We start from the raw sequence: 18,199 nt of genomic DNA on the forward strand, positions 1-18,199 counted from the left end.
TAGGATCCACAGTTATCCTCAGCTGGGAACATTTCTGGTAGAAACAACAGCTTCAACCTCAGTCCTGCCCGAGTCTCAAGTAAAACCTGTAAAGCATTGTGAGAAGATGGCCACAGGAACTAAGTGGGGCATAATGGGTCTTAACGGGGCATAAGAAAACAGTATTTAAGTTTTCCAGTCCATTATGTTTTCCCCCACTGTGAAATATGAACTCACTCCTCTGAACCAGATAACAAGGTTTTATTGAGGGACAAAGTCAATAAAGCAAAAGCAACAGCGCTGAGCGCATGACTGTAGCCAGAGGCACAAGTGATTAGTATTTGTTACAGGTTTATATACTTTCACTATTGCATTAGTCACATGCATATTCATAATTCCCATGTATAGGTGGGGAATATTATAACTAGCTCCAGGAACTTATTATCGTAAGTCCCCTCCTCTTAGCGTCTGTGCACTGCTCTCCAGCGATTGTGGGCAGGGGTCTTGAGGATGAAGTAAGCAGTCTTCCTCTTGTGAGTAGGGGTCTTCAAGATGAAGTAAGCAGTCTTCCTCACAGTGTACTTAACACCTTTGGCACAGTTGGACACCCCAGTAATCACACAACTAGCTGAAACCAGCCATATCTGTAATTCTTCTGATAACTAGCAAAGATTTAGAACAGTGTGACCTTCCTGAAAAATTTATTGCAGGATGGGCAGACAATGAGTATCCAAAGCTAGCAGATGGCTGGGAGGCTCTGTCTCTAAACTAACTGATAAGTATGGTAAGGATGGTGTGAAAGAACTCATTCATGTTTAGTGGGGCCACTAAATCCTGTTATCTCACCACAGACTTGCAACACATTGTTCTTTAAAGTTAAAGATACTTTAGAAGACTAGTGTGAAACAATTAACTCATGTTTAGTGGGGCCACTACATTCCACAGACCTACAACACAAACACTGTTCTCTTTCTACAACCTAAATTAAGCTAAAAAATGCTTTAACTCTGTTTTCCAGGCACTAGCTTATCTTACATCAAGTCGTGTCATTCCCCCCCCCCCCCCCCCCTATCTTTTACCTTGAGAAATTCTTTTGCTATGTGACTCCATTTTGCTCAAGAGTTCTGGCCCTTTTTAACTTGTTGTCTAATCTTGTGTCTTTAGTGAGCTTTGTATCTGTTATTATTGTAATCTCATACAGTTATACCCACATAACCACACCTATGAATTGCGAAAGCCAATACATTTATGTGTTTAACACACCCACACTCCCAATGTTTCACAGACAAGGGGCCTTCTGGCAAAATGTTTGGTGGTCCACTGTCCTCTGCCTCTGGGCAATGGGTCTGCAGAGCATGGTCACCCATTGCTGAGCTGAACTTGAAGCACTTGTTCTGAACTTAATTCACACATGAAAGGAGCTCTTGGGTTCCCAAAATTTTCCTGGATCCCCTTCCTGAATCATGTCAGCTACTCTTATGGAAGACGTATCTTTCCCTAAGTGACTTTTACTGCTTTTAGCCTTAGAACTATGCAGCTGTTGTATTGTTGTAGCCGTGAAACCCCACAGCTTTATACACCATATTGCTTTTATGGTAAGTCTTCCAGTTTAAATACTTTTCCATTACCAAATTGCTGTGTCAGGGGTATTTGTATTTTCAACTAATGGTTGCAAAAACATTAATGATTCTCTGCGCAGTCTTTTAGCGTTTGACCTGTGTAATACTTGTTGATGTATGAGTAACTGGGCCTTGTAATTGCTTGTGTCAGCCATTATTTCAAGACACAGTTATATGTGCTGAAATGTTTAGACAGGTTATACTTTAATCTTTGCTGTAGTAAAACACCTTCTTCTGTCCAATTCAGTCTTAAGAATTTAGACTTTTGACTTTATTCAGAATTTAGTCTGGGTAGAAACTAACAGGAAAACTTAATGCAACTTTTTTTTTTTTTCCCTTTTTAATTTCTCCCTTCCGACAAACCCCACCCCAAAAAAAAAAAAAAAAAAAAAAAGAAAAGACCTGAAGCCATTGCATTTGAAAATAAATGAATGAAAATTAATGACCTGTGCTGTGGCCATTCTGAAACCTTTCTCATCAGTATGATAAGTAAGGTAACATATACGTAGAACAAAACAATAGAGAAGATAACAAAGCAAAATACTGTTTTTAATTACAGTTTTCAAAGGATGCAGAAACAAGCTTGATATTTACATTTACAGTAGGTTTATGAAGCCTCACTTCTTCCTGTAGAACTGGAATAACTGTAATTAAAAGCTTTCATGAATTTAATTAAACAGCAAGTGACAATGAAGGCTGAAATACACAGAGCATTTCAACTTCATATTAGATGTAGTAATTGTTCAATTCAGTGAACCTTTCAATTGCAAAATAAGTTTAATTAGATGTAAAGTAATTAAAGTTCAATATTTGTTACAGCCCCAGAGAGAAAAAAATAACAGCATTAACAAAAATCTGCAGGATCTCTAATATTTTTCTCCAGTAAATGTTGTTACCTACAGTGAAGAGTCTGTTTCTGTGGCTCTATAGTTATTTTATTTTACTTAAAGACCATATTAAGCTTGACCTACATCTGTAATCCAATTGAATATGGCAACGCTGAGTATATGAGGAAAGTTAAGAAGTGAAGTATCTTTGTGTATATGAAGCCTTGTATTTTCTTGTTTTATCAGATTGCACAAATAGAAGGATATCTCACTAAAGCAGCACAAAACTGGCTTTTACATCTCCAAAGACAGCTTCTTACTCTCAGAAGTAGCTACTGCTGTTTAACAGAAACACTTGCCAAAAATTAAATGAAACCATAAAATAAATGTAATGGAATAAAAGCATCTGCATAAGAGAGAATTCTGTTTTAACTTTACTGGGACACCATCATGTCATGTCATGTCATGTCATGTCATGTCATGTCATGTCGTGTCATGTCATGTGTCAATGAAGAGTAAAGTTTTTGCACATCTGAGAGAGCAGCTGGAGGTTTTATTTCTTTCCTTTTCTCAGCAGCTATCTAAAGAGCTAATACTCAGTAAAGAATTAAAAGTTTGAGGCTTGTATATTTAAGCCAAGGTGCTGTGCACTGTCATGTGTTTGCATTGTAGCTGAATTTGCATGTGATATGCTACCCGGGCAAAATCATTCCTATCTACATCTATCTGCAGACATCACTGTCACTCTAGTGAAGCTCAAGGCACTTTTAGGATGCACAGAAAATTTTGCCACTGGTCTTTCAGTTGTCTTCTAGACATTATGCAGATACTCACTTATGTTTGGCACAGAGTGATTCTATAGTCTGAATTCCAAAGACAGGGATTTCTTGCCCTTCCTGCTGCTGCCTTTCTTTATGACTTACAGGGAGCCTATATTAGCCATGTCTTATTTAGCTGTGTGTTTTCTTCAAATTTTGCTGAATTCACACTTAACGTCTTACAGGTCTCATTCAGCATTCATGCACATTTAGATTAATTAGCTTTCCTTGAGACTCTGCACCGTGCTGTTCATAAAACTGTGTGCTGCCAGGGTGCACAACATCTACATGGGCAACAGAAGGGCAGAGTCCAATCACATACCAGCATCCTCTGGGAGCCTATTCCAGAACAATATGAAAATACAAAGTGCTGGACTACTTCCAGTGCTATTCATGCTTCAAATAAGGATCAGACAAAGTTTTAAAGATACATTAATAATGAAATACTAATGATAATTTTAAAAGTTTCAACAGGGAGCACACCATTTGAGCTGGATAGATCTGCCACACTGAGTCATGGTTGCCTCATAATCTAGATTAGGCATCTGTTAAGAGTTTCTCAACATCTTTCTGAAACTTTGGGCTGCATGCCTAAACAAAAAACAGAGCAAAGTGGAAGACCCAGTCCTGTCCTCATATGGGGCTGGAAAACAGCCAGAGCTTGTGTTGGGACTGCAGTTAGGAAAGACTGTGGGAGTGCTTAGTCTAGTGCAAACTAAGGGAAAGACTCTACATCCAGCTTCCTGCAATTTGAGCATTAAATAATTTATAGACTTTTCAAGACACACTGATTGTTTTGTCTGTTTCCTGCAAGAGCAGATACATTGTCTCTCTCTGCATTTCTTACTAGTGAGCAACATGGGCACTCCTTTAAAGACACTGCCAGGAGGATAGAGATTCCCTAGTAAAATTCAGGGCATATATGAGGTATTAATGACTAGGTTAGGACATCTCACAGTTGCTCATGAGTATCAGCATTTTTCAGTTCAAAGTATACCACTGCATAATTTACGTACGCGTGAGAAGTCATAGGGAGCTGATGCAGCAGAGGTTTCTGTTATAGTTTGCTTTCCTCATTAGAAAAAGGCATGAAAGCCTTCCTGGTGTTTCTTCCTAGTAGCTCACACAAAATAATATCCACAGTTCTCTAGGGCATACTGCTTCTATGCAATCAAAAAGCATGTGTCAAAAAACAGAGTTGTAAGTAGGGATTTTGTAAATACCCATGCCAAGGCTACCCCAAAACAGCAGCCTCTCAAAAATGCAGAAGTCAGAACAAGACCTGCCATTCTAATCAAAATGGTCTGAGAATCATTGGCATGGAACCAGCCAGGCTGGTTAGAAAATAGGTGTCGATGCTGTCTTCTCTTATACCTCCTTACCTTCTATGTGAGAAAAACACTCTCCTTCCTCATCTTATTACTCTTCTCCTTTGCTGTATTTTTATTGATGTCCTCCAGTTTTTCTGCTTACAACAGCAAGAAAAGAAAAACGATCTTTTAATGTTACTAAGCTCATAGTGATGAAATTTGTGGCATTCTCTAAGCAGTATCTAGCAGCATGTAGAATAATGGGCTGTAGAATACCATGAAATCCGATTGATCCTACATGCTAAACCTAGCGGGTCCAAAGAAGGAGAGTGAAGCTGATGAAAGGTCTAGAACACAAGTGTTATAAGGAGCAGCTGAGGGAACATGGTTTAGTTGTGGACTTGGCAGTTTTTGGTTAACGGCTTTACTTCATGATCTTAAAGGTCTTTTCCATCCTAAACAATTCTATGATTCTACTCTTCCATACTTTTGCACAACTACACTACAGAAAGGAAATTAAGAAATGCATAAAAAATAGAAGCTGGCATAAGTAGAAAAGAGGAGAAAAGGAAGTAAGTAAAGAAGAGAAGGAAGAGGAGAAAGGCAGAAAAGAAGAGAAGGAGGGAAGGAGGGAAAGAAAGAGAGAGGAAAGTAAAGAAGAGCTGTGAGCTTGACCTTATCATTTATGTATGACCATACTTTTTTCTCTTGGCTTCCTTCGTTTGCATGAAATACCATCATCACCCTTCAGCATTACAGAATTGAGGAGCAATAACACTTTGTGCCCTCCTGTTTTTATCTAGAAATTCTGTGCAGGACAGCTGCTGACCTTTTGTTTATCTGGAGCAGGATTGCACAGTTTCACCCTTTATGCAATGTTCAAGGTAAACAGGCTGTTTATGGGCTGACCACAACTTTTCTGAGTGCTTAGTATGTTTAATTCCTGAGAACTGGGAGAAGAAAGAATATACTACACACAGCAACCCCATCTAATAAGGTTGACAGAGACATAACCAAAGGAAGGTTTAAACAAAGTCAGCCATTGTCTTAGTTTAACTCTGGGGGCTTATTCTGCTCCAGGCAGCTACCCCAGATTGTAGATTTGGGGTTACTCATTTAGCATGCCTACATTGTTTTTCATATCTTACTGAATTCAAGGAAACAGTAAAAGGAGTGCCTGAGTGTCAGAAAACACCAGGAGACTTCCTCTTCCTTGAACTTCCAATGCTCTCCCCTCTCTTCCCATGAGTAACTCCCATTCATTCCTCCTTTCCACATTAAAGAAATCCTGCTTAACTTTATGAATGTTGGTGGTATGTGATGGCTCTTTAGGTATCAGCACCATTGACGTTACAGGCATAAGGCACTAGGTGAGTGGGTGATTCTCAGACCTGAGAATTCAGCTGTATTTTGGACAATACAAATCAGTCCTTGGACTTTACCTACTCTAAGAGGAGAGATTATACTTCCTCTTTTCAAATACAGCTGGACATTTAATCTTATGAAATATTATGAATATTTTTCATTTAATTTACTTTGAAGTGGGAAATTTCATCAATAACAATAAGAAAATCCTCCACAGCCTAACAAAACAATAAGCAAGATCACAGATTTTCAAGGCTGTTTTTGTGCTGGATGAGTTTGATGTGACTTGAAAATTGATTAAGTTTCATCAAGGCTCTAAAGTATACCTGTTTTGTCCCTTTCAAGATTAGGTGGTAGTGTTTATTGCTGGGTTCTTAATCTGCCTTATTTCTTATTGTTGAAACTAGCCAACTTCCAGTTTGTTAAACATTCCATCAAGGTAAGTGAAACTGTAACAAACAGCTCTCTGAGAACGTTAATTTGTATCCAAAGAGTTATATCAAGTTAGAAAGTCACAAGGCAAAAAATGGAACAAAACAAAATAATAAAACCATCAGGGCATCTTTATGGACTGTTGGCGTTTTTGTTTTGTAGATGCATATATCAAAGCCTGTGCTTTTTCAGATCCTGTTAAGTCACTTCCAGATTTAGCATCCCACAGATACTTCTCTGTCATTTCAGATCCCCTAGGCACTTCAATTGTGTTCAGTTCTTGCAAATAACAGTAAAGAATTGTGATTAAGCATACAAAATCTCACTGAGTATTTCCCTCTTTTGCATCTTTGGCTATCATCTTGTAAAAGAAAGACAAAAAGGAGCTGTTTGCAGATTCACTCTGTACTTTCATCTCCTCTTCCCAATGTTTTCTGCATTGTCAATTTCTAGGCTGGGTTTCTGTAAGCGGCGAGGAGAAGCAGACAGGCCAACCCAATATGGGTGATAAGCAACTTCTACTTTATTTGTGACGCAGTTCACACATATATAGGAGTGGTATTCAGCCACTCCTTCTTGGCACAACAGTATTGGTTAGCCCCCCACAGCTTCCTCCACATTCTCCTCCCAGGTCCGGTCTCCGGCCATCTATGGGGGCCACCCTCCGCCTTGCTTGCACAGTCCTCCAGGACTCTATGGTCCTGCTCTTAGAGTCATTCTGCAACAATTCCCCCCTTTTTCTTTGTGCAAGCAAGGCATTATGGGTTATTCCGTTCACCTGTTTTATCACACAACTATAAACAAGTCTAATAGCTACGATGATTAACCTAATCAATGATACATAAGTGCAATACTTTTAAACAGTGTTTGACTCAACCTGTAATGTCCCGTGAAGACAACCATCTAGTTATTCTTAGGATATTGCTCATTTACTATTGCTGGGTAAGCTGAGCCAGGGTTCTCAGCTGTGCGTGCATCGAATTAGCATAATCAGAGAGACTCATACAACACATTCCATCAAACTCTTCACATCCATGTCCCTGTTCCAACAACAAAAGGTTCTGCAGTGTTGCATCTCTTACAGAGTCAACATTAAAACAAATCAGGAATTGCCTTCGATGTAGAATTGTCCGCTTAGCAACTCAGCAACCCAGTCTGCTTAGTTGAGCCAAGGCCCCGGCTGAAGCACTTACAGTGATTTGGCATATTATGATTGGATACATGTTTTGAAGACCCTTAGTGACTAACATATAATTGGTTAAACACAGGTGTAAGAACTCAACCTTGAAAGCTTGCCAACAGTCCACAGTTCTCATTAACTTGGTGAATTCCAGCCTCTTATCTTGCTTGCTTAAGCTTCTTCGGGCCTCCCATGGCCTTGCTGTATCTTTCAGGACTATTCAAAGTTTATGTACCACTTACGCATTCTCCTGTGAGAACACTGTCTCCACATCTTCCCCCTTTATGTTTTATATATGGTTTGGGTGGCCCTACTTGAGCAGGGGATCTGGGCTAGATTATATTTCCAACATATGCCAAGTAGAGGCTGCCTGGGCCTGCCCCTTTTTTTCTGCTGTATGGCTCTCTGATAACAGGCTGTATAGCTCTCTGATCCTTCACATCAAGGTCTGGCATGGCATGTGTCCCCACCGCTCCACGCCTGCTGGGTTGCAGCCAACAGCGGAGCTAAAGGTTCTTCTTGGTGGCAAACACAGAGGCCAACCCAGTCTTGCCCTTGATTGTGGTAGCAGGCATTTGGTCAGCCTCAGTCCTTGTTGTCAATGCAGAGTTTCACCTGCTTCATCCAGTAACAAGTCGCTACTACAGCAAGGCACACACAAATTTACATTAGCAGAGTGACTATTACAGGGTGCAGCAGCATGTTGAAGATGCTGATGGCAGTGAGGGACTAGCCAAAGAAATTTCTTACCAGTGGAGTTCTCCCACCCTCTTAAATTTGTTCCATCACCTGCTTTATAACACTACCATTGTATTAAAATTTTTCTAGCTTTTGCCTTAGCATTTTCTAGCAGCTACTGCAAATTTCCATACTCTAACATCTCTTTTACAAGTGACAAATCTATACAATACAAGGTGCAGTTTCTTATTAGCAACTGGCTAGTAAATACAGGTGGTTTTATACACAAAATCACAACCTCTAATAATAGCTATTTTACAAGCACACATATTCAGGATGTTATTTTTCAGTTGCCCCCAAGTGATGTTTTGCAGTTATTTGTTCTTTCTCTTCCTCTATCTCATTCTGCTTGGGGTAATCAACGGTCAGCTCCTATAGCTGAGGCATCAGGTTTATCCATTCGTCTGTCCAGCTCATGGCAAGGCTTGACAAACTTTGCAGGCAGTCACCATGGACCTGTAGGCAGGAGGACACAAATATACCCCCTCCCCCAGGTTATCAGTTCTTCAGAAGTAGACAGGTTAGACAGGTTAAGTGTAGCATCATTACTCTCCCCACCCCCTTTTTTTTTTTTTTTTTTTTTAGTCCCTGCAAAAGCCATCATTACTCCCACTACAGTCCCACGTACAGAACGTGGCACAAGGACCCTGTGGAGACTAACAGCAAACCAGCTCTGAGAAGCATCTTTGCAGTGCGAGGTGGCAGGCTCAACCTTAGCGGGCGTCCCCGCAGAGGCTCTGCCTCCCCCACATCGTATGAGGCTTGGGCTTTTATACTGACCAAAATGCACACTCATTCCGACACAGGTGGCCAGCCTGTGCTGGAAGAAGTGGCCAGCAGTATCTACAGAGGTCTCCAAGGGTTGATAGAAACCTGGACATACTTATATTTACAACCTTCTTGTCCATGAGTATCACAGAGAAACTGTATGGGCTCCCCCTGTCAATTGCAAGAAAAAATTGTAATATATACAGCTTGAGTGTAAGAGGATTTTAACGCATACGTGGTCACTGTTTGTCAGGCCTCCTTAACTATTTTGAGATCAAGAGCTTCCCACTCTTTAGCCCCCTGCTGTGTAGTAAACACAGGATATGCAAAGATGCCCATTGCAGAAAATTCCCCAGTAATGTTCACCTCTTTGGTTACCCATTGTTACAACTGAGCGTCTCCAGGGCCAGTGAGTCTGAGCAGACCGACCCGGGAGACGAAGAGTCAGGGTCTGGAAGCAGAGGATATAAATCTGGCTCGGATTCAGGGGATTCGGGGGCTGATCCTGGGCCGAACTCGGGGTGTCCGTTGCTCGCAGCTGTGTCTTTCTTATCAGATGTCTCTCGTTCGGTATGTAGCCATCTGCAGACCTGGCTCCTCTGTAACTGAGTTAAAAAATTTTTTGCTCTAGGGCGTAGTGGGTTGGAGAGGCTCGCGGTTTCTTTAAATCTCCTGCTAGCGCATGATCTCCATTTTCTACTGCGTGCTTCACAGTGGCGCCGCAATCGATCCGGCGCCGAGGCACCGCCCTCTTTCTTTCGGATTCCTCGACATTTATCATGCGTATCCCTTCTAATATACTTTCTCTGTCCTTTTCAAAGCCCCTACTTTCGGAACTGGGATGGTGGGGGAGCAGGTGTTACACCTCCTCCGTGGCACCTTCTGATGGAGGGGGAGAAAAGGAAGGGGGGGGGGGGAACCCTGTGCTCCCGCGAGCTGGGGGGAACGAGTTGTAATCTTCCCCCGGTTTCAACCGACCGGGGACGTCTGTTCCTAGTTTCTCCGTTGCTACCGCGGCAGTTTTCTTTTCTGCCTTGTATCTTTTTATACAGTTCATTACTTCCCTCCGTGGTTTACCGAGTTTCTTTGCTTTTTTATAATCATTAAGCACTGAGTCAAATAGTTCATCACCAAACTTTCGCCACTCACTCTCCTCAAATATTGTATTAGGATCTGCAAAAAAAATCCCTTAGCCTTTCCTACAGCCACTAGACCTGCTAGCTGCTTTAGAGTCTCAGGCTCAATTCCCCGCTTTTATAAAAAGCACTTTAAAAAGTTCAGGGCTCAGTTCCCCGCTTTTATAAAAAGCACTGTAATAAGTCCAGGGCTACCTCTCGGTCCATTTTCATGGCCAGCCTTTTCCGGATCATCCTCCCCTGGGTCGTCTTGTAACCTCGGTCTCCGGATCGGCCTCCCGACACAACAGTGTCTGGTTCGCCCCAGCGGCGGACTCCTTTCAGCTAGTCCAAGCACCCGGGTCTGTCACGCCACCACAGCAGCATTGCCCGCGCTTCCCGGCCGCTGCCGCCGGCGCCGCTCACTTGCCGTTCCGGGTCCCCGTTAGCCGGGGCCCTGTATCCGGGTCCCCGTTAAACCGGGGCCCTGTATCCCGGGTCCCCGCTAGTCGGGGCCCTGTATCCAGGTCCCCGATGACCGGGGCCCTGTAGTCCACGTCCCTGTTCGGGCGCCATTTGTAAGCGGCAAGGAGAAGCAGACAGGCCAACCCAATATGGGTGATAAGCAACTTCTAGTTTATTTGTGACGCAGTTCACACATATATAGGAGTGGTATTCAGCCACTCCTTCTTGGCACAACAGTATTGGTTAGCCCCACACAGCTTCCTCCACATTCTCCTCCCAGGTCCGGTCTCCGGCCACCTGTGGGGGCCACCGCCCGCCTTGCTTGCATAGTCCTCCAGGACTCTATGGTCCTGCTCTTAGCGTCATTGTGCAACAGGTTTCCAAATAAAAGGTGAAAATACGACAACGCCTTGGAAGAACTTTATTTGAGTTTTTAGAGAGAGGATCATTACTGCCTCTGCATTTTTTAGTCACTTAGGTGATGGAAAAGTGGGTTTGAGATGCTATTTTTAGAGAAGAGAATTCTGCCACTCACCTTCATGTCAGTGATTACAGATAGGTAAAATAATGTAACAGAAAATCAAGCCCTTGAGAGGCAGCTATCGGAACAGTGGTATCCTTCTTTCCCCTCACTTATCTAAGGAGCATTGATTTAATTAGTCTTATCAAATCCTCATATTTCAATATAATAACCTAAGTTATTTTACCTTCACTTACTTGTATGAGCTTCATTATACACTTTTTCCTTTGGTCTTTGGCAAAATTACAGACAATAGGAGATGTCCATAGTTTTGGAAGGAGTGACAAGCTAGCTATAACACAGACTAAATAATCCTCATTAAGGACATGCAGTAGGAATACTTATTTAATTTTACTGCCTGTGCTTGCTTCTGCCTTCTCCCACCATTGTAATCTGGTAGATGGGATCCTCCAGCCCCTAGCCCACTGTCAGCTGTGCTTCCTGCTCACTTGTTAGTTGTGCCAGTGTGTAATTTATTTAGCTCCTTGGGGTGATGAAGAAGTAACGTTGAAGAGAAACTACCTGCCACAGCACTGTCACAGACCCAAAGTATATCCTGCCACAAAGATGTGTGTGAGTTCAGGGCAGGGAATGGAATGCAGATATGTGATCTAATCACCTTGCAGTCTACACCTGACATGGCACATCAGACTGCAGGTCCTTAGACTGTGGGTTTGTATTTGCCATCAAGGAGGTATTTGGACATATTATGAGAAAACAGAAAGAGACTGACCTCTTTGGTCAGTAGCAACATGTAGAGCTCACACATGTGCAGAAGCATGCAAGCAAGAGCACAAGCCCTACTAAAATCATGTCATGGGGAACATCATACTAAAGTTCTTCTGCTAAAGCACACTATGCCCATAGGGTCCTGGGCTCTGCACTCATACCAGAGGAGATAGTACCCATAGTGAGGAACTTAGTTCTGACTTGAAAAGGTATGCTATGGGAGAAAGGTGAGGGAGGAGGGTAAGGCACATAAATTAAAATAAATAAAAAAATTACCCCCAAACCTGCAGGACCTAGTTGTAATCTCTGATTTCCACCAGCTGGGGTGGCTCCACTTTCTGCAGATAACTAATGGTGGTTAATAACAAATAAATGTTCTGGAAACTTCCGTGTAATTTGTTTGTGCTGTCAAAACATTTGACTGTCATAGAAAATTGTGATCTAGAACATAGCCATAGTAAAGCATTTCCTTTAGGGTGATTAATATGCAGGGAAAATCAAAACCAAATTAAGCCTATTTTACTGTATCAGGACAAAATATAGTTGTGGGATTGAATGAAACATTCCTATCTATGGCTTATTCTAATCTGCCATCTTTGGTCTGTAAACTTGAGTGACTTGGGAGCAGTTTTTTTCTGTTAATTTCTGTATAGACACTTTATATATTGAGGGTGTTTTCAGATTTTTCCTCCTATATCTTTTCTCCTTTTTTTTTAATATTTGAAAAAATATTCAAAATATGAAAAAAAATAACAAAATTTTTCTCAGAAATTTCCCATAAAATTTAGACTTCAAAAAAATTTTCATGGAAAATGCCTCCTTTGGAAAAATCTATTTCAGACAAGCTAAACAGTTTAACAACTCACATTATCTGTTAACACGGTGTTTGAGGGGGAACAGAAAGTCCTCCTTTAAATAGAAAATATAATCCAAGTCATCACTGACTTCTTCCTTGTACAATAATTTTACAATCATCTTCCATAGGTAAACGATTGCATGAGTGAACAAGGCTACAGAGTACTGAGCCGTTTGATCTAATTTTGACTCCAGCTCAAAGAAAGAAGTTTGATAGGAAGGATATGGCCCTAATCCTGCTAGTTTATTTACTATTAGGATATTAGCTCAGTCTTGAGGAAGTTTACAAAGACTTTATTCAATTCACATGCACAGTCTGGAGAATGCAGATGTTAACTTTAAGAATGGATATATTACAACAGAGGCAAGACCAAAACAAAAGCCACCATCATTTCAGACTCTCTCTGCTTATCTTTCCAACTGACTCCTACTAGAGTTTCATAACTGTGGAGACAGTGTTCTTACAGGAGAATTCATAATTGGTACATAAACTCTGAATAATCCTGAAAGATACAACAAGGCCATGAGAGGCCCGAAGAAGCTTAAGCGAGATAAGAAGAAGCTGGAATTCACTGAGTTAAGGAGAACTGTGGACTGCTGGCAAGCTTTCAAGGTCAAGTTCTCACACCTGTGCTTAACCAATTATATGTTAGTCGCTAAGGGTCTTCAAGACATGTATCCAATCATAATGTGCCAAATCACTGTAAGTGCATGTAAGAAACAGTATATAAGGAGTTAAGGCTTTGTAATAAATCTGGCAATCGCTTGATCACATTGATGGTCTCTGCATTGTCCGTGACTCCCGTGTCAACACATAACTGTTTCACTGCCTGCTCACTGTCTTCCTTTCAGATTGCTATGACCTCCAACAATCACAGGGGTAATTCTCAGAGGGAAAAAACACGAAGGGGGAAGACTGGCTGGAAATTTTTGCTCAGAAATTTAGTAGGACAGGAAGGGACTGTGAGGATCATAGAGATGAGTCTGCTGTTGTTACAGATGGCTACATCACAAACTTGCACTTTTACTCTTGCTGAGAAGCCAGTTTATTGCCAGGGAGCTCTGATGTCTGTAAACCACCTTCTACCTAAAAAAAAATTCAACCTGAAAAAAAAAATGTCAGCAGTTTACACACAAGTTGGTCTCTATCTTATATGCACATCTTTCCGTGGCTTTCCATTCATGTGTACCCTTTCTCAGAGCAGATGAAGCACATCTCTTTCAGATTTCTCTTAGTAGATGTGTTGTTAAAGTGAGCAGGGAAATGGACAGCCTTTCTCTGCACTTGTCCTGCTGTAATTAAGTTTCCTCATGGGCAATTAACTGTTCTTACTATTGTTTGGGTGCTGAGAGCCAGATAAGTGTTGCTACTTTTTGGGAAAATCATTCCTGGAGGCCCTTGGCTACAGAACACTGCTATAAACTCCCAATGCCACCAGGCGTGGCACATATGTTGATCATCTTTCTTCATGACCTAACATTCTCTTTGCACCTTTCCAGCATTAAGAAATAAGAAAATCCTTTTTTTTCACCTGGGTGGCTGGCTAGAGATAAATTCTAAGATACATCCTTACAGCAGCTTAAGTCTGAACACTGCCTTAGGTATTAAAATTAATCCTTTCTGGATACATTGGCTGCTGGAAATACCTTTCCTAATATGATCCCAAGACGTATTTGTCTTTTTGAAGACCATATCATACTGGTGGTAATAGACAAGTATGACTAACAAGTAAATATAGGACCTTCTGTCATTTCATCATTAAGGAATGATCAATAATACATTATATAAATACATGACCTTCCATTTTGTGTGATTTAATTTCATCTCATTTCTCTTACTCAGGGCTCTGTAGTAATCCAGTTTTTCCTGTCTGGTATTCAGTACCTCCTCCGATTTGCTAATCATTGCAAAGTCTATGCAGCAAATTTCATCAGCACACCAGATTTCTGAGCCAGCATAATTAGTGGAAATATTTGACAGGAAAATTCTGAAGACAGATATTGAAATGCTCCACTAGCTATCTCTTTCTAGGCCTTCTCTTTCAGCAAAATATTGTTTACAATGTTTAGATAGTGCTTAACCAGCTGATGTTAAACTAACAGACCAGTTGAGTTGTCTGAATCACACCACTACTCCTTTCTTAAATAGAAAATATCCTATCCTTAAATCTCATGGAACTATTTATGACTAGAAGGGACAGCTTTTTAAATAAGCTTGCCACCAGCCTTGGGTCAGTTATTTCTGTATTGAATGTGCTTACTTTCCATATCTATGCACTCATTTATATTAACAGTCTTGCCTATACTGCACTTTAAATAGGAATATATATGCAGGACACGAAACAAGATACTATTTACTGTTTAGTTATGTATCATTTTTCTTTAGTCCATACCATCTCCATACATAGCAGCACCATTTCTTTCATTATTAGTTTTTATTTCTGCAAATATGCAACATTTTACTTTTTTTTTTTTTTTTAAACTTCGAGCTCTGACAGGCATTTATGATTCCTTACTATTTTTGTACCTCCACTTTGTTTCTCCAGAGCATAACTTTCTTTTCTGGTCAAGGCTTTCCTCCTCACCCCATTCTCATTCCCAATATTCTTGTCTAATTGATTCTTATCTCTGAAGCTTACCTTTCCAGATTATTCCCCTTGACTGGGTTATAATTAACAGATAGGATTTATCAGCCCAGGTGCAACTGTCATCCAGATAAGGGCTATTCAAACTCATCAGGAGCAATCATGTCATGTGAGGTCCTGCAGGAGTAGGTACAGAAGGGAAATAAAACTCTCTTAATTCCCCAAATAAATCCCTTCCTCCTTTTTTTTTTAGGATAAGAAGAAATTCTTTTCAGTATTTTATATGCCTGTGCTCTGGCAAATTTCTTTACTCTCCTATTATTTCATTTTATTAAATTTAATCTCAGAGCAGATTCTCCTCGAAGGCATGCTAAGGCACATGAAAATCAACAAGGTGCTTGGTGACAGCCAGCATGGCTTCACTAAGGGGAAATCCTGCCTGACCAATTTGGTGGCCTTCTATGATGGGGTACGGAACTGATGGACAGGGGTAGAGCAGTTGATGTCATCTACCTGGACTTGTGCAAAGCATTCGACACTGTCCCACACGACATCCTTGTCTCTAAATTGGACAGACATCAATTTGATGGATGGACCACTCGGTGGATAAAGAACTGGCTGGATGGCCACACACAAAGGGTTGTGGTCAATGGTTCAATGTCCAGCTGGAGACCAGTAACGAGTGGGGTCCCTCAGGGATTGGTGTTGGGACCGGTCTTGTTCAACATCTTTGTCGCTGACATGGACAGTGGGATTGAGTGCGCCCTCAGCAAGTTTGCCGATGACACCAAGCTGTGTGGTTCAGCTGATACACTGGAGGGACGGAATGCCATCCAGAGGGACCTTGACACGCTTGTGAGGTGGGCTGATGCCAGGCTTGTGCAATTTAACCATGCCAAGTGCAAGGTCCTACACCTGGGTCGGAGCAATCCCAGGCACAGCTACAGGTTGGGAAGAAAAGAGATTCAGAGCAGTCCTGCGGAGAAGGACTTGAGGGTGTTGGTTGATGAGAAAATGAACATGAGGTGGCTTCAGTGTGCGCTTGCAGCCCAGAAAGCCAACCGTATCCTGGGCTGCAACAGAAGGGAGCGTGACCAGCAGGTTGAAGGAGGTGATCCTGCCCCTCTACTCTGCTCTCGTGAGACCTCACCTGGGGTATTGTGTGCAGTTCTGGTGTCCTCAACATGAAAAGGACATGGAGGTTTTGGAGCAAGTCCAGAGAAGGGCCACAAGGATGATCAGGGGGCTGGAGCACCTCCCGTGTGAAGATAGGCTGAGAAAGTTGGGGCTGTTCAGCCTGGAGAAGAGAAGGCGTGTGGAGACCTCATAGAAACCTTCCAGTATGTGAAGGGAGCCTATAAGGACGGTGGGGAAGGACTCTTCATTAGGGATTGTAGTGAAGTTGTGAAGGGAAAGGAAGTTGTGAATGCTCCATCCCTGGCGGTGTTCAAGGCCAGGTTGGACAAATCCTTGGGTGACATGGTTTAGTGTGAGGTGTCCCTGCCCATGGCAGGGGGGTTGGAAGTAGATGATCTTAAGGTCCTTTCCAACCCTAACTACTCTATGATTCTATGATTCTAAATGTGAATTCTGTTTCTCTGGGCTGAAATGACGAACCATTCCAGCAGCTGTGTATGTTCTGAATAGTGGGGAAGAGTGTGTGTTGAAAGGCACAGAAACACCTCAATACCTTTTCAGGCACTCTCACTAAATGTTTAACTTCCCCTTGAGATGCTTTTGCCTTTCAGATTTGCTTGGCTGTAGTTCTTTGTTCATGCATGCAAAATTTTACTCAGACTTATGTGAGATCTCTCCATCGATCAGAGGACATGTGTGAAGTTATTTGCTGTATGCTGAGAAACCACAGGTCCAGTTGTGCTAATGCTGGCATTTGAACTTTTTTTTTTGCAGGACCTTTGATAATGATACAGAAAGAAAAGTCTGCAGTTTGCAAGTCTAATTTTGTGCAAGAAATTCTTTGCAATGACAAACAAATCTTGAATCCATATTGCAAAAAGACAAGAAAGCTGACATGTCTAAAATGCCATTTCAAAGAAAAAGAAGCCCCCCCCCCCCCAACTGTTCTCTCAAGTAGGTACTGCATCTTTATCAAAGGCATTTTTCCGAACTCTTCCAGAGATGAACACTAACAAAGAAAAACTTCAGCTGTCTGTTCTTTGGCCACATATAATAACTATTAATGGTAAAATGATCACTCAATCATGAAGACCTGTCCATTATAACTCAAGCATCTTTCTAACTGTAAGCCTATGCAAGGCCACCAAGTTCATAAATGACCTATTTTGTAAATATCAAATTCTACTTCTTTTATGCCAAGGTTTCAGGGAAACATATCAAGAGCAATGAAGGTTTCATTTCTGTGTTTGCTTTTTCATTTAAACTTTAAAAATATGGGTGTTTGATTTTAGTCAAAAATATATTTGTCATGTTTTTTGAGAGGTTGCAGAAAAAAAAAAGACAATTTGGAAAGCTTAATATTTCTCACGTCTTTTTGAGAAGTGGAAACTGCTAAATTTCATCCAAAGAAAAAAGTTCTTCTAGTTTCCACAAAACAGCACAGTTTGATACAGTTATTCATCAACATTTCTTTTAAAATGCAGCTGTAATTCCTACTGTAAAATAAGTATTTCTTTATTTATTGTGCTTGCTTTTAGATTCTTTTTTTTTCTCTGTTGGGGTGAGAAAACAAATTTGTGATTTAACAGACAAGTAACTTCAGCATGTGCTGCGGTCCGGAATGAAGAAATATGCATTAGGAACTTGGCTCAGATGAGCGATCTTATACTTAGAAATGAGCCTGAGACAGCTGAGCTCTTTCAACTGAGTCAGTTCACATAACTTAAGCACTAATGCACCATCCTGTAACAAATCAG

Source organism: Pezoporus occidentalis, unplaced genomic scaffold, assembly GCF_034315485.1.
Source record: "Pezoporus occidentalis ecotype Australia unplaced genomic scaffold, CSIRO_AGI_Poc_V1 ctg209, whole genome shotgun sequence".
In the NCBI taxonomy this organism is placed as follows: Eukaryota; Metazoa; Chordata; class Aves; order Psittaciformes; family Psittacidae; genus Pezoporus; species Pezoporus occidentalis.